Source organism: Passer domesticus, chromosome 1 (genome assembly GCF_036417665.1).
Source record: "Passer domesticus isolate bPasDom1 chromosome 1, bPasDom1.hap1, whole genome shotgun sequence".
NCBI lineage: Eukaryota > Metazoa > Chordata > Aves > Passeriformes > Passeridae > Passer > Passer domesticus.
In genome coordinates this window covers 156,891,451-156,916,196 of record NC_087474.1, presented here as the reverse complement: position 1 = coordinate 156,916,196, position 24,746 = coordinate 156,891,451, and the positions used below count along the sequence as shown (strand labels likewise).

The 24,746-nt window shown below is 42.9% G+C and overlaps 1 protein-coding gene and 1 long non-coding RNA gene across 2 annotated transcripts in view; one reads left to right on the top strand and one right to left on the bottom strand.

Moving 5' to 3' along the window:
• The window catches only part of KCNK9 (potassium two pore domain channel subfamily K member 9), a 98,225-nt gene that overhangs the window by 62,327 nt on the left and 11,152 nt on the right, over positions 1-24,746 (top strand). The window lies entirely within an intron of this gene.
• Positions 16,547-24,655, bottom strand: LOC135290208 (uncharacterized). Its single transcript, XR_010352908.1, has 3 exons — positions 24,550-24,655; positions 18,268-18,574; positions 16,547-17,954 (listed from the first exon to the last, which is right to left on the bottom strand). It is a non-coding gene; the product is annotated as an uncharacterized LOC135290208 (long non-coding RNA).

Here is a 24,746-nt window from a genome sequence, read left to right as displayed (position 1 = left end):
GGGGAATGTGGTTTGTTTTCTTTAAAGCTCATTTTAAAAAATATACTTATGTGATTTTTGACCAAACATGCATTTATTCGTTCAGGTTCTTCTTTATCAGTATATTAATAGAATCATAGGGTCATTTAAGTTGGAAAAGACCTCTACAATCATCCAGTCTGTTAACCCAACACTGCCAAGTCCTAACAGCAAACCATGTTCCCAAGTGACACATCTACATGTCTTTTAAATACCTCCAGGCACGGTGACTCAACCACTGCCCTGGGCAGCCTTTTTCCAATGCCTGACCACCCTTTCAGTGAAGAAATGTGTCCTAATACCCAACCTAAATCTTCTCTGGCACAGCTTGAGACTATGTCCTCTTGTCCTGACACTTGTTAGGTGGAAGAAGAGACCAACCTGCAGCCACAACCTGCTGTCAGGGAGTTGTAGAGAATCAGAAGGTCCTTCCTGAGCCTCCTTTAGTCCAGGTGGAACAACCCCATCTCCCTCAGCTGCTCCTCATCAGACCTGTGCTCCAGACCCTTCCCAGCTCTGTTCCCTTCTCTGGACATGCTCCAGCACCTCAATGTCTTTCTTGTTGTGAGGTGCCCAAAACTGAACGAAGAATTCGAGGTGTGTCCTCCCCAGTGCCCAGGACAGAGGGACAGTCACTGCCCTGGTCCTGCTGGCCACACTGTGCTGACACAGAAGCCCAGGATGCCACCCTCCTCCCTACCCAGCTGGGCACTTGCCAGCTCACATTTGGCTGCTGTCAGCCAGCACTGCCAGATCCTTTCCTGCTGGGCACATTTCCAGCCACTGTGCCCCATCCTGGAGCACTGCTGGGGCTTCTTGTCACTGAAGTGAAGGACCTGGCATTGGCCTTGTTGAACCTTGTCATGGTTCAACCCCATCTGGCAACAGCTGCTCATTACCCCTGCTCCTGCCACCCCAGTGGGGAGGAGAATCAAGGGAAAAAGGTAAACTTCATGGGTTGGGATAAGAACACTTCAGTAACTGAAACAAAATAAAACATAAAAATGGCACAAATTGTAAGAACAACTACAATAATAATAAAAATTGTAATGAAGTTGCAATTATTACAATTGTAATTGTAATGAAATGGAGAGGAAGAGAGAAATAGCACTCAATGTAAATAAGTGATGCACAACAACATTGCTCACTACCCACTGAGTGATGCCCAGCCAGTGCTTGAGCAGAAACCAGTGCCTCACAGCCAATCTCCCCCAATTAATAAACTGGGCATGATGTTCTATGGTGTGGAATATTTCTCTGGCCAATTCAGTTCACCTGTCCTGATTCTTCTCCCTCCCAGCTTCTTGTGCACCTGCTCCTGGCAGAGCAAAACTCACTGAAAAGTCCCTGACTTGGGACAAACACTGTTTAACAACAATTGAAACATCACCGTGTTATAAACACTATTCTCATACTAAATCCAAAACGCAGCACTGTCACAGCTTTTAGAAAGAAAATTAACTCTGTCCCAGCTGAAACAAGGACAGACACTCATCCTGTTGGGCTCGACACATTGATCCAGCCTGTCCAGATCCCTCTGCAGATCCTTCCTACCCTCCAGCACATCAACTCTCCTGCCCAATGGGGTTTCATCTGAAAACCCACTGAGGCTACACTTGATCTCTTTGTCCAGATCATTGATAAAGATATTAAACAGGACTGGCCCCAGTTCTGAGCCTCGAGGAACCCCACTAGTGACCAGATTCCAACTGGATGTGATTCCATTCACCACCACTCTCTGGGCCTGGCCATCTGGTCAATTTTTTACCCAGAAAAGAGCAGACCTGTCCAAGCTGTGATATACTATGTCCAAATATATATAATATATTATATTTTATATATAAATGATGTATATATGTATAAATGATGTATATTATATGTATATTCTCTCTCTCTTTCTAAATATATATATTACTATAATGTAATATTCCCCAAAAATTTCAAATGCTTTAGTCCCACAGACACCTGCACTCCCCCCTCAAATTCAGAATGTAGAGACTGTTCTGCTTCCAGGAAGTTTCATCAAGGCAATTGGCATCTCTGCACTTGTGCCATGAGGAACGTACAGGATTGGGAATTCACCAGGCTATGAGACCTGAACATGCATCAGCCTTTGGGGTATAACAGGGCCACAAAGACTGAGGCTAACCCAAGTCTGGGGGTGTTACCAGGGTTCTTAGTCCTTGGCCCATGGCCCAGGTCAGTGCAGTGTGAGACTGAATCTCTCAGGATGTGTCCTAGCCCTGAGCAAACTCAGTCAGAGACAAGTTTAGACAGGAGGAGACACTGCAGTAGTTTCAAAGGACATTTGAACTCACTTCTGTGCCTAAAACATGGTAAAATGGGACTAATGGCAATCAGGAGGATTAAATGCAAGAGCAGCCCAGGTCCTTGCAATTGCCAGTGCTGAGAAAGGAGATTTACTGTGAATGAAATCCTTCTCTGGGATGCTTTGATGTAAGCAAAGCATCTCCTTGTTTCCACACGATTTGTTTCTTTGTGGGAACCCCCTGGAAAGGGGCTGGCAGCCCCACAAAGACACTTTCTCTATGGTCAGGGGTGTTTGGTGATCAGGCAAACTTCCCCAGTGCTCCACCTTCCCTTTTTGGTGGTATCAGCCACAGAGCCCTCCTTTACTGCGCGAGTATTCATGGATCACTATCTGTCTCATCTCATCCCTGGCATCCTGCTCCTGTCCCAGTAATGGAAATATTAATTAAAATCAGCCCCACTGTGAGTACTCCACGTGTGCTTGCAGGGATGGGACCTCTTTCCTGCAAGGCTTTGGCACTCCTGCCAGTTGCCCAACCACTGTCCCTTGTCTGCAGCCTGCTGAGATCTGAGATTCCTCATTTTCCTGAGGGATTCCCTGTGGAGCATATTAATTAATCTCACTGAAGTACAATAAGAAACACACCTGCAATTCTTTCTTTCTTTTCCTTCCTTCCTTCCTTCCTTCCTTCCTTCCTTCCTTCCTTCCTTCCTTCCTTCCTTCCTTCCTTCCTTCCTTCCTTCCTTCCTTTCCTTTCCTTTCCTTTCCTTTCCTTTCCTTTCCTTTCCTTTCCTTTCCTTTCCTTTCCTTTCCTTTCCTTTCCTTTCCTTTCCTTTCCTTTCCTTTCCTTTCCTTTCCTTTCCTTTCCTTTCCTTTCCTTTCCTTTCCTTTCCTTTCCTTTCCTTTCCTTTCCTTTCCTTTCCTTTCCTTTCCTTTCCTTTCCTTTCCTTTCCTTTCCTTTCCTTTCCTTTCCTTTCCTTTCCTTTCCTTTCCTTTCCTTTCCTTTCCTTTCCTTTCCTTTCCTTTCCTTTCCTTTCCTTTCCTTTCCTTTCCTTTCCTTTCTCTTTCATAGGTATATTTAGGTTATACATTTGAGAAAATTGAGAGTTTTTCAGGACTTGTTACCAGCTTCCAGCAATAAATTTCCAGTGATAAATTTCATTCTGCTGGTAGCAAAAACAAAACTTTATTCTAATGTATAGCTCATAATCATCCTACCCTTGTCACCCAGATGCTTTCTTTCCTTACATATCTAAAGAGCCCTCTTCTGTTGTTTCAATGTTTCTTGGACCATTGTCATATTATTCCTACATATAAAAACTTGGACATGGATTTGTTGATTTATCCTTTTCCCACTCCTCTTAAATGTCCCTGACAATTCTTCCCTTGCAATAAGTATTACTGTAATCTTGCAATAAGTTGCAAGATGTATTGCAATAAGCATTATTATACTCTAATCTTGGTATTCTTTGTGAATTTCTCAGGGAGAAATCTCAAGCTCCTTTGTTACCATCTCTGCATTCTTAATACCAAGTGACTCAGTTACTAATCCCTTTAATTCTTCACCTTTGTGCTTCAGAAATTAAGGACTTTGATACCTGTTTTTGCTTATCCTTCCTTTAATTTCAACAATAGCAGTGAATATATGATCAAACACTTTTTCACAGTGTTTGGTCTAAACTGTTGATCTGAACCAAGTCTAAAATAAAATTGCTTTTTGCTGGTTCTGATGCTATTTTAGGGGGAAAATATCTATTGCCTATTACATGCAGGAAGGGCTGAGCTAAAGTATCACTTACAACAGTAATTCTTCACTTGCCATCTAGAAAAACACAAAATGACACATTTCCCAGAATTTATCTTCCAAATGGTTTCCAAGAGATCTCATCTCATGTCTGGATCCAGTGGCAGAGATCTGCAATGACTTCCTGGAAAAGGAATTATATTCAGATGGATCCTGTTATGTGCATGGTCTCATCTTTTAAATCCGTATGAGATTTATTCACCTGTGTCACTCACCTGCTCTGCAGCTTTGTGGTTACTGCCTTTTTTTCCCCCTCAGATGACATCCCTCAGCCCTTTGTACTGACAATGTCATGTTCCTGTTGTCACAAAAATGCTCTTTCACATCTGGTACCCGGAATTCTTGTTCTTCCAAGCATCCACATTGCATATCTGCCATTTTTGGTGGGCAAGGTTCCTTCATCTTTTTATTTCCATTTTGTTTTTCCCTTGTTCTTCATATCCTCCTTTCTCTTTCTCCTCTGTTTGCTCTGCCCAATCTCTTTTTTTTATGTCCTTTCCCATGTCTTTTTATTTTGCTCTTTCCCCACCCTCCTTTCCCTTTTTCCTCTCTCACTGTGAAAAAACTTCCATGTTTTTATAACTCCGTTTGTGCTTCTCTCTCTACTTTATATTAGCCTGCAAAAGAATAGCAGGAAATCATGTTTAAAGCCATTTAACCTGTTCTTAGTCTATAAAATATGGAGCCCTTTTGAACACAGTGGTTCTGTCTCTGCTGCTGTCCTGCTCCTTCAGCAGGAGATGATGTGCACAGCCTGGGAAATGCAGGACAGTGTCTAAGAGCTGATGAAGAATGGGGCACGAGAAGAGGCTGGAAGATATTGAGGGTGGAAAGGGGTAATGAGCAAAGAAAGTTAAGAAATTTTAGGGGGAAGCCATCATGGTCAGGATGAGGTAAGAAGAGCCATTTGGGCACCCAGATGGTGCTGGGGATAATGCCATGGCAAGACAGTCCTGTGCTCTGTTGCATTCCTGATGGGAATTGGTGGAGTTGGGCTCTTCTCCCACCCAAACACCAATAGGACAAGGGGAAGTGGTTTCAAGTTTGCCCCAGGGCGAGGTTCAAGTTGGATATTTGTTTAAATTTCTTCACTGAAAGAGTGGTTAAGCACTTGAACAGGCTCCCCAGGGAAGTGGTGGAGTCACCATTCCTGGAAGTGTTCAAAAACCAAATAGATGTGTCACTCTGTGATAAAGTTTACTGGGCCCCATGGTGTTTCGTTGAAGGTTGGACTTGATCTTTTCCAAGATCAGTGATTCCATGATTCCATGCATGCAAGGCAAGGGAAGACAAGTGTGTTGCCACATTTCTCTTCACAGAGAAAAGCAAGGCACGATTCTTCCCAAGAATTTCTGAGACTCACATTCTCTGAACCTCAGAGAAAGGGACAACACAATTCTTATCTTACTTGCTGTGCCTGTGTTGCGCCAAAGTAGAATGCAATGTGGAGGTTGTTTACCCAAAGTGAGGATGTTTTGTTCCCTTGCCCTATCTGGGCCAAGAGTGTGTGTGTGTGTGTCGGACTGTCGGCTGAGAGTCACGAGAGAGTCAGAAGATGAGTTGCAGTTCTGTGCAGTTGTGTGCAGAGTGAGTGCTTGGCAGATTCAGTTTAGATGAAATGCACATTGTATAGTGCAATAAAGTAATTAATTAGCCTTCTGATATCGATGGAGTCAGATGCATCATTCTCTCCCCTTCGTTGAGGGTTGCCTTTGCTTTGATAAAAGTCTGCAGAAAGCAAAAAGGAGACAATGTATGAAGATAAAGGAATGGGAAACCAAGAGTTATAATATGCACAGAATGGGCATGAGGTCAAGGAGGAGCCCCCCTGACTCCCCTGCATGTCTCTGTCATGATGAGAAGCCACTGTTCTCCCCCCAGGTCTCACTCTGGGGATGCTGGCACCGTTCCCTTCCCACTGCACCCTCGGTGCTCGCTCCCTCCAACAGCAGCAAAGTGCCAGAGTCAGCTGCTGGCAAACTGCTTTGGTTAAATAACAAAACAACAACAACAAAAAAATTTATATACATAAGAAAAGGAAAATGAAGCAATGATGGGTTGGGCAATTAAACTAAAAGCATTTTAGAGTGTAATCCAGCTCTCTCTATCAATAATTCAGGAGGCCAAGATCAGTCTAATTGATTGAACACCTTCCACAGTAGTCAGCCACTAATAAGACAAATGAAATGTCTTTTTTATTGTCAAATCTCCATCTCACATTTGCTCAGGCAAAATCCTGCAGGGCATTTCATTTGAGGAGCTTGGGTATTTTTTTCCCTTGATGGAGATAAATTGAAGGCCAGCATCTGTTTTTAAAGAGCAGTAAATTAAGCCTGTCTGCTCCTTTGGCCGTGGGTGGGTGGAGAAACAGAGCTGTGCTGAGCAGGATTCACACATAAACCTTGTGTGGGTTGTCAGAAGTTGAACCCAGTTCCCAGAGGATGTGTTTTCACTGTGTAATGATTTGAGTGCCTGGGACACTTGGCCTTGACAGACTCCAAAGGACTGCAGATCCTACCCTAAAGCTGGTGTCTCTCACCTTCTCTCCTCTAAAGAACCTCATTAGGATCCCTGTTTCCCTCGTGGTGATATTACTGCTTCACTTTTGACATGGCACAGATGTTTAGAAGGTGCTGAGCAATCATTTAACTTTTCTGATTTACATGAGCAAACCTCATCGCAGATTCTGGGGGGAAAAAACACAGGAGTTGAAACTAGTTTATGTTTTATAACTTTTCTCCAAAATCATGCCAAATGCAATGATTAGGGGGACATCTGTGAAGACAAGTAGGGTATGCCCAGCAAATTTGCTTGATTTTGTTTCCTTTGGACTGTATCACTGCATGAGGGATTTGCCCCAGCAGGGTGGAGCTTGTGGGCATCAACTTCAGAGCATTGCCCATCTAATCAAAAGCTGATGTGAAGAAGGGGTAAAACTTGAGCTACCACTGATGCACATACAAGTGCCTGTCTGCAGGGTGTAAATCTGTGTGGGAGAAGGCTTCTTTAAGCTCAGATACTCACCAGTTATTCTAAAACATGCTCTTATGCACAGAGGCTCTGGGACTGGATTTTTAGCCAATATAAATCAAAGTAGCTCCTCAGGGCATTCTGCTGACTTATATGAGCCAAAGATCCTGCCCTGGGGTGAAGAAAGAGCTCTGATTATGGTGTATGTGTGTGTATTTAATTAGGAAGGACTTCAAGCTGTGTCTGTGCTCTGGAGTCCCCACTGAGTTAACCCAGCATGGCACAAGTAACCTTGTGAACAAACCCAAAATCTGGAGGTCTGGTAATGACTTTCCTCATTTGCTATTATGATATGTGCTTCCTCACAGCCTAGACAAGGAGGCAAAGTGCCTGGGAGGTTTTGTTTTGCCTGTATTGCCTTTGAAATATTATATAATGTGTTTGAATGCTTGATCTAACCAAGGAGTAGTCGTTTTACTTCCTAATCTAATAACTTCCCGATGTCTGTCTCCTCTTAGTTTTGCTGTAGCTTGACTGCACAAATACCATTTAATTGTGTTCCTGTGGAAGCTAAAGGCCAGAAGCTTTGCCAAGAAGGGCTAATTTCATAATGCCCCATGCCAGAATTAACTTGACGGCTGAGATAAGGCTGATGGTTTATAGTTGGCAATTCTCATCACAGGAGAACTGTTGCATAGGGTTGCAGGTAATGGAGTTCTCTTAAATATTGTGCATTGCCTTTGGAGGCAGGTGTTCGCTGTAGTAAGACAGAGGAGAATGAAAAAGGGGCAGATGGGAATGAAAGAAAGTGGGTGACAGAGAGGAGGAAAACAGAACCAAAAAAAAAAGGTGATAACAGCAAATGAAAACGAGTGGGGTGAAGGCATGAGAATAGCAATGGAGTGATCTATTGGTGGAGCAGGCAATGAAGAGGAATGGATATGACCAACAAAATGGGTGAAGTGTTGAAATGAAATTGAAAGGAACTGATGGGAGAATCAGGCCAATGAGTACAGAAGTCTGAGATTCAGGGTAGTCAAAGACTTTTTTGATGTTGTTTCGAAGAAAATTTTCAGCTTCTATCTTTAGACCATGTCCTTGTCTGCCTGGTGAGAAAAGCAGCTTGGTTACCCAGCAGCTGTGCTGGTGCTTTCTGGAGTCTTCTCCCTGGGACAGATTCTTTGAAGCTGAGGGCTGGTCCTCTGCAGAGATAAATAAAACCTTGCCAGGTTTATAATGCTGCTGCTGCTGCACAGCCGGGGAGTCAGAGGTCTTGAGGACTCAGGAACAGCTTCAGACTCAGTGTGAGCACTTGAAGCTGCTGACAACAGCTCTATCAAACTGTTTATGGCTTTGCAAGGCAAATTGAGACCCATCAATGAATGAGGTAGCAACTCTGAAAATGAAGTTGTTACTTCCAAGAGTTGCAAGCAATCAACCAAGCAAATATAAAGTAGCTATTGGTCTGTATTTGGTTTATGTGGAAAGGTTTTGGCTGCAGGGGTGGCTTCTGTGAGAAGAAATGGGGAGCTGTGCCCATGTTGGACAGAGTCAGCTCCAGCCAGCTCCAACATGGAACTCCAACATGGAACCCCCTAACATGGCCAAAGCTGAGCCCATCAGCAATGCTGGTGACATCTCCTTGATATAAGAAAGGGTAAAAGATGCCAGACAGCATCTGTGAGAGAGGAGTGAAAACATGAGAGAGGAACAACTCTGCAGACACCTAGGCCAGTGCAGAAGGATAGAGAGGAGGTGCTCCAGGTCCTGGAGCTGAGATTCCCCTGGTGCAGACCATGGATGTCTGTGAGATCCACCTGCAGCCCTTGGAGAACCACCCCAGAGCAGATAACCCCCCTGAAGACTTTGGAGGACTCAATGCTGGACCAGAAGGATTTACCCTGAAGGAAGCTGTGGCCCTTGGCAGGCACAGACAGGAGCAGGAATTCCTGGCAGGAATGGCATGGAAAGGAGCCCATGCTGGAGCAGGTTTGCTGGCAGGAGCTGTGGCCCATGGGGTTCCACACTGGAGCGGTTCCTGAAGGGCTGTGCCCTGTGGGAAGCACCCACATTGCGGCAGTTCTCCAAGAACTGCAGCCCAGAGAAAGGACCCGCACTGGAGCAGTTTAGTAAGGACCATATCCCATGGGAAGGGACCCTGTGCTGGGGCAAGAGTGTAAACAAGAAGGAGTGGCAGGGACAAAGTGTTATGGACTGACCACAACCCCCAATCCCCATCCCTCCTGTCCAGTTGGGAGAGGAGGAGGAGGACAGAGAAGAGTGGAGAATGAAGGACTGAAGCTGAGAATGGGAAGAAGGAAGAAGTATGGATAAGGGATTTTTGGATTTCCCTTTTTTCTCACTGATCTTGTCAGAGAGTAAATGGCAACAAATGAAATCACTCTTTCCCAAGCTGAGCATGTTTTGCCCATGAATGTAACTGTTGATCAATCAACTTGCCCTCACAAGCCACAAACTTTTCAGTCCTTATTTTTCCCCCTATTCTGTTGAGGAGAAGTGAGAAAGCAACTTTGTGGCCAGCCAAGGTCAACCCACCACATGATAATATAAATTGATGCCCAGAAATGTGCAGTGGAGGAAACTTGACTTCCACAAAACTGTTCTAATAAACTTACAGATAATCCAAAATTGAGCATGTGGTTGCAGCTCACATCCCAGACTGATAAGTATGAGATGATAAATAAATCCCACTGTAAATTCAGGCCCCTTGGAGATGCATGGGACAAGTGGAGGGACACTATCCAGGTCTCCAGTAGACCCTCAGCAGTGCTGCTCCTTATTTATGTAAGCTTCAAAGGCTTCAAGTGAAGCTGAAATAGAGACTTAAATCACAACAGGAATAATTCTGGAGCATGTTTTAGTCAAAATTTTAAATAGGACAAGAGGGGATGGCTTTAAACTGGAAGAGGGTAGATTAGATTAGGTATTAGTAAGAAAGTTTTCACTGTGAGAGTGGTGAGGCACTGGAAGAGGTTGCTGTGGATGCTCCATCCCTGGAAGTGTTGAAGGCCAGGTTTGATGGGGTCCTGTGGAACCTGATCTAGGTTGGTGGAAGGTGTCCCTGACCATGGCAGGGGGTTGGAATGAGATGATCTTTAAGGACCCTTCCCACCCAAACCATTCTGTGATTTTATGAAATAACCCTTCTGAGTGGTTTTTCTCTCATGTTCAATGGATTAATAACTTCTCTCATTGCAAAGCCCTTCTTTGTGGGGATATTAAACTCTTAGACCAATCTGTATTCTTCATGACTAGGCCTTCTCCCTCTCTGGTATCCATGCTTGGAATGTGCAGATGGTAATTCTCTGTGTCAGAGCAGAATTGTGAATAGTTTGGGACCATCTCATGTGTCATTTATATAGCCCCTGCCACTGCAGGGTCCTGGATCACAATGGAGGTTCTCAGGTATAAAACCTGTGCAAATGATGTTTATGACTGCTCAGAAATCTTCCATGAAGTACTTTGTCAGTCTGATTTATTGAGCCACCTTTTATGGAGGAGTTCAGCAGTGAAATAAAATGAAAAACACTGGTTATGATATTAAAATAATATAGTAGGTCATTGTTTTCCACCCAGCAGAAGATAAATAGTGAGGGGTTTGACAAAGTTTTTCTAAGTGACTTCCCATTTCTTCCCACTCAGTTTGATTATTCCCGTTGGCTGGGAATAGAAAACTGCAGTGATGGATGGCTCTGATTATGCCTACTCAGGTGCATTAAATGGTGTCTCACTCTACTGCCTCCTGCAATCTCACCGCTTGCTGTGCTTATCAGGCCTGGTGGGGAAAAGGTAGATGTCTGCAAACAACAAAGAAGTAAAAAGGTGAAAGAGCCCAGATTGGTCTCAGCAAATGGATTTTCTGGGCACTGGAAATGTGTTGAGGAGTTTGAACAGATCCACTGTTGGAATAACTAATTGGGATATGTCTGTCAGCTTCAGGACTCGGCGTCGCACATGAACCCCATCCTGCTTTTCATGGGTCATTTCAAGGCAGAGATACTTGCAGTATATGGAAAGTTTCTTTTTAGCATCCATCTGTTTAATGCTACATGGAGCTTAGCTCACTTAGCTCATGCTTGCCTCTGGTTAAACCATGAACTCATGTGTACTTGAGTTACAGCGCTGTGAGTTCACAGACACCAAGAAAAATTACTCTATTTTCATCACTGTAAGGCAAAATAAGATCCTATGGATTTTTAGCTACAAACCAAGGACGGGTATGTTTGAGATGTAGTACTTCATTTTGGGTTTTGTGTCAGTGCTGTATACAAGAGCTGTCTAAAGTTGTATGAAATACAATTTGAAGTCTGTACAAATGCAGCATTGAATTTCTGTGGCTCTGTATCTAAATTTGGGTTGTTGATGTGCAAGAAAATTGAATTCAAGCTGGAAAGGTGCAAAATGCTATCAAAGTGACCCTGTCTAATGCAACAGACTAGCTGTGACTGGTTTATTCCTCCTTGGAAAAAACAAACAAACAAACAAACTAGGCTGGTGAGATATAGCTCATCTTTATTAGTTTGTAGGAAAGGCAAATTGGGTGGGTTGCTGTTTGAGCTGAAAACTTCATCAGAAGAATTAAACATTGGACAAGTTTGGATTGAAAACAGGAAAACTTTTAGCTGTAAGAGCAGTGAGTTTAGGGACAGCCTTACAGCTTGATTAGTGGAGATGGAAGCCCTAACTGAGGTGTACCTCTGTCTTTTTAGGAAAGAGATTTTCATTGCACAATGAGCTCAAGTTCTGGGTTTAATATCTCTTAGGCTCAATTTCCTGACTTAGTTGGGCAGTTTCTGATGGCTGGAACAGCATCCCATGAGAAATGCTTCTGGCTTTGTCTTGTTGGGGAAAGGTACCAAGGTCTTTATGCTCCTGGTGTGTCCTTGCTTCTGAGAGATCAAAGTTGCTATCAGAAAAATGTATGAGGTTGCTTGATTTGAAAGTGCCAGCCCAGTGAGTTAGGCTGGTGTAATTACCCTGATACAGCAATTCCAGCAAATCTTCCCATAGCCAAAGCTGAACAACGTTGCAAAACTCTGACCTTCATGTTTTAGCTCAGCTCTTCTCTCTTTAAAGTACAAGGACAGATGTGTCTCAAAGTTAGTACTGGCTCGGTGGAAAGCTGGACAGGACAGTACCATTGGGCAATATATTTGCATTACTTCTCTTGGTTTCAGCTTCAAAAAATGCTTTCTCAATCAGAATTGAACTTCTTCCTTCACAGAAGTTTTGATTGAATGATTTCAGTTTTTCAAAGATAACTGACAGAACAGACTTAAAAATTTGTAGGGGATAATTGAGGCATCTCTCTTTGCTTGTATTTTCAAGCATAAGGCTTTTTGGAGGGGAGCAATAGCAAGAGGAAAAAAACCAAAAACAAGCAACCAACAAAACATGTACCTTGGTAAAAGAAACTGAACCCAAAGCATTTGAGCATTATTTTTTCTTTATTTTTAGTGAAATTCATGTAATGCTTTCACTGAATACTATCTATAAATCCTACAGAATCACTGGTCAGCCCATATGTGATGTAATGGGGGAAATTATGACAGATTCCACTGACTTTTGCTGTTAGATCATTAAAGCCAGGTTTCAATTAATAAAACTGCTGCAAAATTAGAGTATCTGCAGGGAAGATAACCTTGGCCAAAACTGCAGCCAGCCAGATTCAGAAGATATGTTTGTGGATGCTTTTTCTCAGAGAAGGGTACAATAAATGCTATAACTGATGTAAAGAAGTGTATGATTGCAAAGTTCTAGAAACAGGAAAACTTGTGTCATTCTGGCTAATTTCTTCATTTCTGGCTAATGTGGTCATTAAGGGACAGAGAATCGCAAGCAAAGGAGAGGGAAGAGGAATTTTTGGTTCTTTCAGACTCGGCTGTTCACCTGCCAACACAGAGACTTCCCTGGAAGAAGCGATTTTGTATCTTTATAACTATGACTAAAGCAGAGAAAGCTCTGCTCTAGACAAAGTTGTGTTTCTAAATGGATTAGCTGGCATTGTTTTTCTAGCAGGGACTGGATCTAAGCATAGTGGGAATAACTAACCCTCGCTTTAGCTTCCCTTTAGGATCGGGAAAGTCCTGATTTCTCAACAGCAGAAAGGAGAATCTGCTTAAAATACCATGGACCTATTAATATTTTTTAAATATTGGAAAAATATACTCTTTTTTTATCTTCCACATGGGAAAAATCTGCAGTAGAAACAGCACAAAATTGAAACAGATCCATGAGCAAACTCATGGCAAGTTGTCTCTGCTCTTGTGTGTCCCTTAGCTGTACAAAGGGGGAAGTTGTAGAAGGAAAAATGCAAGTTTTTACTCCAGTGCAAATACATCTGAACCACTTTCCCGAGTGTCACCCCATGTCTCTTGCTGGGTGTGCTGTGTTTTATCAGAGCTGGCAGCATTTGATGTCTCATGGATTTATGAACATTATTCTGTGAAGCGCACTGGACAGTGACATCACAGCTTCAGAGGACGTGGGTGCTACGTCACTAATGATCTCAGTCACTGCTCTGTGCTGGCCTTTGGTAATATTTGTTTATCAGGGTTTTTGTTCAGATACAGCTTCTCAAGCCCTGGCAGTGTCAGACTGAGAGCTGAGAGCAGGATCTTGTTAACCCTGCAAAGACTCAGACCTGGTAGTTTGAAAAGAACTAATTCTTTGAATAAAGTGGAATCAGAAGTTTCTCTTGCTTCTTTTTTTTATCATCACAACATAGAAAAAAACCCATTAATTTTTGGTCTTTTGTTATGATACAATTTGTTGTGCTTCTTCCTGCTATATTTCCCCCTGATCCCTCAGAGTGCTGTTTGGATCATCCTCCCAGCTCTGCAGGGTGAGCCCTTCATCTTCCCCCCTCATGGAGAAGACTCAGATCATTGCCAATAAACTGTGAGCAACAAAAATCAGTTACAGAAAACTATTAAAAGTGCCCAAGAAGTCAATTTATGTAGGTGAATAAGGAAAAAATGCTTATTGCAATCACATCCATGGAGTGCAAAAAGCCTTTTTGATGTGAAGAAATGACAGCATCAAGTAAAGTTTGCCATGCAGTGAGGACATAATGTTACCGTGATGGTCAGTCACATCCACTTATGCAAAAAGGATAATATTTTGCAGTCCAGGGAACTGATAAGCCTGATACCATAGTTCTGCATCAAGAAAGGCTGTACACTGCTCTAGCAAAGATCCTGAAAGTTTTTGAAGAGCAAGAGTGATCACAGAGGAGTACAATAAAAGTGATCATATAAGGTGCTGCTTCTAAAGAGAAAAAAAAAATCTGAATTGTATATATACATGTGTATGTGTTGTAGAATGCCTCTTGTCTTTCTTGCTGCAGGACTCTGCCTCCAAGAGCTCTGTTTATAACTAATATTAACTAAGGAATGAAGCTGTGACTATCTCCAAGAAGTATAAAGGAGTGAGCAGTGATGGAGAGAAATGGAGGTGTTGGATTGAGGGCTACAAAAGAACAATGTCACAAAAGACAGCATAGAACAAGAAAAGTACAGGCTGTGTATCAAAAAAGAACTTCCTAATAGCTGGATCTACTGGACAGGGCAACAATTTCCTAAGGGAGAGAGCAGAAACCCTGTTATTTCAATCATTTAAACAAAACTGGACAAAGCCCTGGAGAATATATTGTAAGGAACAATCATATGCCATCCCCTGGGAATGGATAACATGACCTGATAAAGTCTTTTCCTAGTGGTTGCGATGATTCTCTTCAGATTGAGAACTTGTTCTGGGCATGATTTGTCTTGGGACTAGATATGATGTGAGCCTCAGGTCAGTCCTCTGATTGATTCAGAGAACCAAGCAGAGAGGAGGAAGGGGAGGAAAAGAGTGCAGGGATAGTCAAAAATAGAGCTCATGGGAAAATATTGACTCAGAAGTCAGCTGTCAACTGCTGCCCAGCTGGAAATCCAGCACAGAGCTGCTGTTGGTTTTGGGAGGAGTCAGGAATGGTACACCAGACACAAATCTGGTACACCAGAATCATTGCTGCTTAAATGGTTTCTCCTCACAGAGCTGGACAGGAACCTCTCCTCCTTTCCAGCCTCTTTTCTGACGCAGAGGATGTTTTAGGGATGAGCTGAGATACTGTTCTATCTGTTACAAAATGAACTGGTGAGTGTTGGCATCTTTGATTTCTTGGGAGGTGGTAAACCAGGTGGAAACTACCTCAGCTGCTCTGTTACTTTATCCAAAAGAATTGCCAGGGACTGCAGGCATCTCCTATCTAAGCAGTAAAAATAAAGGCTAAGTTCAACAAGAGGAGGTTTGAGATAATCAGATCTTCTGTGTCAGATAGATGAGCAAGAAGATTATGTTTTCATGGGGCCATTTGAAGTTTTCCACTTTCTCTTATTTACTTTTTTAGTAAACCCTTTATAGTGTAAATTTTAAACAGGAAAAAAAAAAGGAAAATGTTCACATTCAAAGGTAAAACAATAACAAACACAAGCAAACAGATGTCTCAAATATTTGTTGGTTTTTTTTTTTAAAGCAACATAGTTCAAATTTTGTCTTTTGCTAGAAACAATATGTTCCTTGATGAGCAGCAGTAGTCAAGTCTGGTTTCCTGTAAACTCAAAAACACCCTCAGTTCTCTTGAACCCTGACTTGCATTCTTGCAGGCAGATTTCCATCACAGGCTGTTTTATAAGGTGATGGAGACTTCTTATTCCTGCAGTTCTCTCCCATGCCTCTACATCTCACCCCACCTTGCAGGACCTCCAGCTCCTGTTTCTTTGCAGTAACTGGCCAGAGAAGGAGCTGCTCCCAGCTGCAGCTGAGCCTGCACGATGTGTGTGTTGATTTTTAGGCCCTTTTATGTGTATTCACAGATTGGCCAGATGGCAGACCCAGCAGAACAGATCACTATCAAGTTCACATTACAGCTTCTTCTAAGTGGTGGAAATTGGTGAGCAGCTTCAAAGTTATTGTGGAGGAAAAACAGATGGGCAGAGATATGGATATAGATGGCTCATCCTTACCAATAAATGAGAAAAACACTGAACTAATTAGAAAAAAGAAAGTTTTTTAAGCCTTGGTTTAAACCCATAAACCTATTCCCTACTGCAATAACCCAGTGGGTATTTGAAAGGGCCAAATGTGACCAAATCTATGTTTGTGCATTATGCAGAAGCAATAGGTCTCAAAGGAGAGGAGCTGTGTCCTGCTGGGGTCTAAGTCCAGGAGGAACACAAGATCTTTTCCAGGGGAAGCAAAGAAGTCCCCAGGTCTTTCCACCTGGGGGAATGTTAAAACTGCCTGGGCACAAGTCTGTGCCAGGAGGGGGGCTGAATAAGCAGCACCTCCAATTGCTCTTCCCCAAGGAACTGAAGAGATTTGTGTCCTCAGCTCCCCAGGGAGGCATCCAGCAGGGAAGAGGAGAGCCCATCCCTTGTGCATGCTGGTGGTGGAGTCCAGGCAGGGAATGAGGAGGGAAATGCAGTCTAAGCAGTCTGAGAACCTCTGAAACACAATTCTCCAAAATGTCTCATGAACATGACCTTACTGAGAGCCTTGCAGACACTGGGACACATTATTTGCCTTGATCCTTTGAGAATCCAAAGGAAATCTTTTCAAGAGGGTTGACTTCTTACCGAGAACACCTGACTGTATTACATGTGATCTCCAGCTGAAACCAGCCAAGCCAGAGGTCCTACCTTGAATCAGAAATGAGCATGGCTGTGTTTCACTAAATTTCTGCCTTTGAATCCCTATAATCAGTCAGTGTGAGAAACATAAGTGTCTTCCCAAATTCCACCCTCAAGAGGACTGCCCAGAATGCTGTTACAGCTGATAGCTTCAGTTCCTGCTGAATCGAGGCTGTAAGAATTCAGGGCTGTGCTCTTAAGTAGTTGCCCAAGCACTCTTGGTACTTTCCCTACAGTTGAATCTTCCAATGGAGCATGGTTTAGCCACATCTGGTAATGGTCAGGGCTGGGAACTGATGCCAGCAGGCATTTGGAGTGATGTAGAGCATCCACCATGCCAGTAATTACTGCAACTTGGTGTGGCTGGAAGAGAAGCTATGGGGAAAAATTGCTACCACTAATGCTCCAGAATAGGAGGTTCAGGTTCCATAAGGAAGGAGATAATGTGGGATGGCTGCAGTTCAGAATAGTAGAGGGAGTGAGGAAATGTGGCAGAGGAATGAGTGGCAGCAGTAGTTATCAGTCTCACCAGTTTTGGGTGAGTCCTTCAGGTCTGCTGCTGGCTGTGCTGGCAGGCAGCAGATTCAGCATCCCAGGTGAGCTCACAGGACCCACTGCTGCAAAAGCAGCTCCTGAGGCCAAACTCTTGTCTGTCCCACTTCACAATGTGCATGAGTGGCCTTCCACCTGCAAGGCTGGCTTTGGCTGTCTTCACCTGCTGCTCAGCTGATCCCAGAGATCCCAGAGAGAAGCTGTTTCTTCCTTTTCTTCCTCATTTTCTTGCTGCATCTTGCCTGTGCCTGCCTCTCCTATCAGAGTGATTTTGAAGTGTTTTCCCTGGACATCTTGGAAGTTTGATTTCAAGATCAAGAAGAAAAGAAGTCTTTCCTTGTAGTGGGAGAAAAAAAATCAGTGGAAGCCTGTTGCATCCCTGCCACCCGGAATAGGAGATCTTCTGCAAGTTTGATATAAAACAAAGCAGTGAATGCAATCTCCAAGGTGGTGTGACCTTACTTCTGCATCCAGAACATGGAAGCAATTGTAACAGACCAGGAATGAGCCAGGATGAGAGGCTATGCCAAGCTTGTTGAAGGATTTAGGATTTGAGGTTGCATCTGGTCATGTCAGATTCTTTTTCCTCTCCTGTGATGTCCCTGTCTTCACAACAGGAGATGATGTTATCACGTATTGCTTCCTGTAGGGAGACATGTGCCATGCTTTATCCTGACATTAGAGACTGTCTTTTGAGCATGGAAGGGGAGGATGTCTTTGAGGATGGAAGGGGATGTGCAAAACTAAGAGAGATTGTTCAGCTGAAGTCTACAGTGAGACCAACCAACAAGGGATTAAAAGAACAAAGAGGTCCTGGAGATGTCTGAAGAGAAAGGCAGGGGGATTCAGGGAAAGGCCAGAAATGGGAGAGGGAAGAGGGAGCAGTCAGCAGTGTGCCAGGAGGGTGGTGTAGCTACACAGCAGCTCTCATCCAGGTAACAGCAGCTCTTGGTTACCTTACAGGAGAAAGTCTTTGTCCTGGTGAATGACTTAGCTAGATGAAGTATCTCTCTGATCCCTCCTGAAAATCTGTTTCATCTGCACCACAAAGGCCACGTTGTTTCTTCGCTCTGCTGAAAGCTGAAAGCACGAGCAGCAAATCCAGCAGAGACACAGCCTGATCCTTGTGGCGGTTTCTCTGACGTAGATGAACCTCTGAAGTGAAGTATGTGACATCAGGAAGATGTTTTAATCTGAATTACACTTGCCCATCTGAAGAACAGGTGCCATTATCCTCTCTTCATTATCTCCTGGCCTGGGATTCTGCCAGCATGAGTAAGAAGGGTTTGAGTCACAGGGATGGAGAAGTTAATTCCTTTCCTGGCCCAAATGCCCATCATGGAGATGAATGATTTGTAGGTGAATGAGGGGAGAAACCTCCTCCTAAGAGAAATAGGGCATCCTTCATGAATAATGTAGAGTGTTGCTTTGAGATTCAAGACATCCAAGGCTTGTTACACATTGAATGTGAATGTGAATGAGGCTCAGCTGCTCTGCAGACACGCTCTGGCCTGAGCACAACCTATAACTAACTCACCACTGCCACAGGTTTTATTTTTTAACACTGGCCATGTACTTGGCCTGGTACCAATGTACATCTAGAGACAAACCTCTCTCAGTCTCTGACAGAGCCCAATGCAGAAAAACACTCCGAAAACACATGCAGGCTCTATCTGTGCTACTAAGTGAAGCAGGACCTGTGTTTTGTGGGACACAGAGGCCAACAGAGATGTCACACTGAGTGCCAGAAATAGATAAACACATGTACTGCACCAGGAGGGTGCTTAGCTCCAGTGGACCCTGGCCAGTGTTGGCCTCCATGTGTGGAGCAGGCTTGGACTTTGCCTAGGACAGTGCTGGTTATTCCAGGGGGAACCATAATGGGCTGGGCTGATAATAGAGTGTGGACACCATGGGCTGGTTGTGGAATCCATCCTCAGAATCACAGAATTGTTAAGGCTGTAAAAGAGGTTTAAGATCAAGTCCAATGGTCAACCCAGCACCAGTACCATGTTTACCATTAAACCATGTCCTCAAGTGCCAAATTCCCAGCTTTTCTGAACACTCCACTGCTTCCCTGGGCAATCTGTTCCAATGCTTTACATTCCTTTTCATTAATTTTTTCCTTAATATCTAACCTAAAGCTCCCCTGGCAGAACTTGAGCCCAGTTTAGTTTGCTAGAGTAGATACTGCCTTGCAGTGTTGGAGATGGCTACTATGTAGATGCAACACACTGAATATATTCAGAATTTTTTCCCATATTATTTTCTTTTTGTTAGAGATTTTCTTATTCTGAACAGTCTGTATCATTACACTAGCATGAATTTGTTTAAGACTCTTTTTGCCCTAGAAGCAAAGTGTTATTTCAGGGGATTTGTGTTGGAGGACAGGACAGATGTTACAGACCTGTCTGTACCCTGCAGCTGAGTGTGGTGCAGAAATCACTGATGTAGATCTAAGCAAGCTGCTCTGCCCACATGGGGCTGCAAAGTGTCAGAGGTAGTTGCTTGGGGTCTGAATGCAACATGGCATTTTTGGGGATAAAAGGTCTGTAAAATCATGAGTGACACAAAGAAGGGGAATGGGGAACTATTGTTCCTGGTCTCTTCCAAAAAGGAGGAGATACCATTGCCATCAAATGATAGTAATGAAAAAGAAGTAAAGGAGTAATGGCAATTTTTTTTTTATATAGCACATGGTTGTTCTATGAACCTTCTTGCCACAGCATGTTAAAGACATGGAAGGGACAATGCCCAAACTGTTGCAAGAGAAATCCATTTTGTGTTACTAAACTCAGCAAAAACCGGTTTAAGAAATCCCTGAGCACCAAATAATGAAGCTGGGTACATGAATTCTTGGGGGAAAACTCACATGTAATTATAGCATTCCTGTGCTGCTCTTCCTCAGCCATCTGCTTGTGGTCACTGTTGGATTCAGGGTGGGTGTGCACGGAGTTCCTCTGCAAGTTCTGCTTGTGGGCTGGTGCAGCAGGACAATGTCTCTTTACAACCCATAGAAATATACTGGGGACCTCATAGAGATTGTAATGAGTAGTTTCTCTCTGTGTCTCATCTGAAAGGCACCACAGAAAAATAAGTGTTGAAGAAGGCTCTAAGTGGTTTTTCTTCAGACCTTTATAGCTACACTCTGGCAGACAAGAAAATAGAATTCCTTGTTTCTTCTAGAATTACATGTAGGTGCACATGTTCTTTGAGAGTTTTTAATCAGAGAATGGACAAGGCCTGGAAAACCAAAGACAGGGAAGATCCAAACAGAGTATTGATTTGGAGCTACCCCTTAGAGTGTGATTCTTTTCTTCCCTTGCCTACATCTTCCTGCAGTTCTGCTTGGTGTCTGTAGCCCAGCTGTTCCATGACTGGGAGGAGATGGATTTTGTGGTGTACTGGTGCTTCACAGTCCAGAAGTGACAATGAAACATGACATTTCTTTGTGCCAAGCTATTCCTGGTGCCAGCCCAGATGAGCTCTGTCTTGAAAGCCTAAGCAGCTGGGAGGGGTTTTGAAAGTGAGGGAGAGTACTAATGACATTGCTTTCAGTCAGAATGAGAGCTATTCAGGCTTTCCTTGATCATTCAAATTATATCTCATTAAACACCAGACAAAGCTGCCTGTTGTGGTCACTTTGCTGTACTGTGGTACCTCAGCATACCAGTTACTGTCCTAGAGTAGGATGGGCAGTGTTTGTTCAGGTGTGGCCCATGTAAAGCTCCATCTATACCTTTCTCACTCTTATTTTAGCTCTATGTCTTAAGGGATGCATTTCCTGTACCCAGTACTAAGGTCCTTCTCTTTGGTCTTTCTTCTTCACCACAGAAGAGAGAAGCCCTGATGTCATCATTAACATTTCTCTTTTTCTTTAAGCCTTGTGCTTCTTAATGATGACACAAAATCATCTCTTTGTACTCTGCTAAACGACAGTGACATTTGTGTAGAGGAAATCAGGAAGAATTTCTTTAGCTGGAATCTTCTACCAAGGCAGTTGCTTCCACTTCTTTTACTTGATGCAAGTAAAACCTGGAGACTGACTCTGCGACCTGGAGCTTTCCCAGCATTATTGCTCCTTTGTGCCCCTCTTCCTCTGACAATTATTCTCCTTCCCCTTTTTCCCAGAGGCAGTCTCTGATGTTAACAAGACAATGGTTTGGTTTAGATTTGAAAAATACTGAATTTCAGAGAACATGCACTGCTGCATAACATGCACTGTTATATGCAGTTATACTGCATATAACACTTCCATATGTTACTCTGTACAGTGCTGGGTAGGTCCTGCAATGTTTAAGTAATGGAGAGTTAGGTCTGTCTTTGGTGTATTTTCACCCCCCTCATTTCGGAGTGTTTAAGTCAATGGCTAGGGTGTCTGTGCCTTAAAGCCATGCTTTATAGGATAAATGTGTGACTCTAATCCTCTATACATTAATCTATTTGTAGAGTCTTGTTCCACCTTCATGAATAAACTTCTTTCTTTACCCCAGATTCATGGTGAAAATACAGTAAGGGACATTTATCTAATATTGGGGAATGTGAGTATGACTTGGGGAGGAGTAGAAGTCAGAATTTCTGGATTTTCTATCCATGTATGTGAATTGGAGGGAAACGAAAGCCTGCTAGTGTCTGTGCTTCCCTATCTGTACAACAGGGATATGGATATATTTGTATCTTATAGGATAAATAATTACAAAGTCTGTGACAAATCTTAGAAATTCAACTGTGAGATAACATGCAAGCACATAATATTAATATTATTATGTCCCTAAACTGCTTCTAGGGTATATATTTAATGAGAAAGATATAGTGAGATCAAAATAAACCTTTTTTCACCCCAAATATTTTTTTAGAACACAAAGTAAAAGTTGTTTCCACCAACTGCCATCTCTGCAACCATCTGGAAAATCACATTTTCTGAAGCTTTGCTACTCTTTATCATCTGTAACTAAAGCTATAAAATAGGAAGATGTCCCTGGTTTAATTAACACCCCTGTAGTTCAAAAGCTGATCTTAGTAATGAGAGGCAATTATAGCCTTTATTGAGGGACAGTCAGGTGGAACTAACCCAGCATCAATCTGGTGAAGACACTTCCCTTTTGAGGTAATTTGGAAACTGCTTTTTATGATGAACAGACTACCTGGCTCAATACAACAGGTGAATCTCTTTCCTATATAACCTGGAAAAGAACTTCATATTTTGAGTTTTGTGCTTCTTTTGTGAAGTGTTTTTTACTACAAATATCAACTGATCTAAGAATAAATCTTTTGCTTTTTGAAGGGGATTCTTGCTGGTTTTCTTGTTGTATTTTCCTTGTCTAGTCTTGCTTTACATTTTGAAGGTTGCCTGGTGTTTGTATTTTAGTTCTAGTAAAGGTGCAGACTCTGAGATGCAGCCCCATCCTGAGAGGAAGGCAGAATTCTGGGTTCACACCTCAGCACTGGTGTGGCAGAGCTACAGAAGATCCAGAGAAGGACATGGAAATGGTCAAGGAAATGTGACTTTTACTACATGACTTAAAAAGGCTGTGACTTCAGTTTAGACAGGAAAAAGCTGAGACCAGAGATAAAGCTGAGTTTAACTGAAAACATGAAGGTGGTAGATAAGAAAGATTTAGAACTTCAATTCTGTAACTGAGGTGTTCTAGCTGAAACAAGGAAATATCCTTGAAATTAAAATGTACCTTTTTTACATAGCAGATAGTGAACTTCTGGAATTTATTGCCACAGGAGATTGAGGAGGTGTACAGTGTCAACAGTTTTGAAAAATAATTAGACAAACTCAGAGCATCAGGTCCTTGACCTGAGTCTAAAGGCGATGGGCAGGGCTCCCCAGTGCTCCTGCCTCAGTGGTATCTCATGTCAGGTCTGTCCTCCAGCTTCAGATCTGTGAGAGTGTGGGTCTGCTGAATGCCCTGTGTTTTATCTGCCAGCCATCTATGGGTATCCTGATATCTCAGGGGTCTGGTATAAAGTTAGATGATTCTTTCTGGAAAACTGATTTAAACCCTCAATATCTCCAATGCAGGCAGCTGCACTGGAGACAGTCACTCAAGGTGACTATCATGATTAGGATATCTTCATTTGGCTGTTTACAGGTAGTTGTCTGCCAGTGCTGTGGGTGTCTAAATTCTTCTGCAGTCAACAGCTGTCTAGTCAGTCTAATGGGGACCTAATGAACATGATCATTGAGCAGTCAGAACTGTCATTTCTTCTTGCCAGACTTGGGATGGTCACTGAAATAACTCACTACTGCCTGTTTTCATAAAATTTTTGTTGACTGTAACAGGGGTTTGGACACATAGAACACATGCAGATACAAAAATGTAGGTATATTAATCTTGAACAGAGTTCTGTCCCAAGATTTCTATTATAATGATTGTAGAGGAATAGTTGTCTCTTGAGAGTAACTCACTGACCTGTTTCAGATATCTCTGTGTACACAACAGGAGCTGCCCTTGTGAAGTGCACAGTTCTACTCACTGACTGTAAAGGGGCTCTAGATAGTGGTACCCACAAGGTGAATGGACACAAAGGCCAAGTGGGTCCCAGCCATCTCATTTGAGAGGCTTTGGTATAGTCTCTTAAAATCTCAGCTGTAAGAAATGTAGATTTTTAAAGCAATGCAATCTGAATAGGTTTAATTCTAAAATCAAAACAGCCCCCTGCTTATGGTTTGATTTATAAAAAAGGCTTAGCCATGATTTTACCATCTGAAAACTATGCTATGAAATGTGGTACATCCTCTATTCTTGGATTAGTTTAACATCCTGATGAAATTGCTTTTTCCATACTGCCAAAACTGTAAAACTATGGCACAAGCTGGTAAGTTGTTTATTCTTCCAGGAAATAAAGGTAGAATGGGCATTACATCCCTAAATTCCTATGGTGTTCCAGCAATGAGTCACTTTCACTAGGAGAAAGGCTTATTCAGTATGGGAGAGTTTGAAAAGGAATTTCTTTGGCTGCTGAGCCTGTGGATGTTGTTAACTCCATGCTGTCAGCAGACACAAAATATGGATGCCATCACTATACTCTGGTTTTGGGACAGAGCAACACCAATTACTCTCAAAAACACTGGGAAAGTCCATCTATTTCCAAAGTTTCCACTTTTGCCTGTGACATTGAACAGACATGAAATTTCTTCAGTTAATCAATGTGATATAACCTTGTTTGGGAGACTCAACACTGTTGAGGTAGAACATTGAGGCAGAACAGGTTGCTAATTTTTTTACCTTTCCCACTCCTGCATGAACATTGTTGTTCTGTGCCTTGTTTACCTCAGACACGGGGCGTGGGTGAGGAGATATGGGAGGATGGTGTGACTGCAGTGTCCCTTCAGCTTTGGATCTGGCTGTGGCGTCACAGCGATTTGCGTGGTGGGGGAATGGTGGCCATCCCCTGCCCTGCTGACTGTCCTGTGTTTCCATCC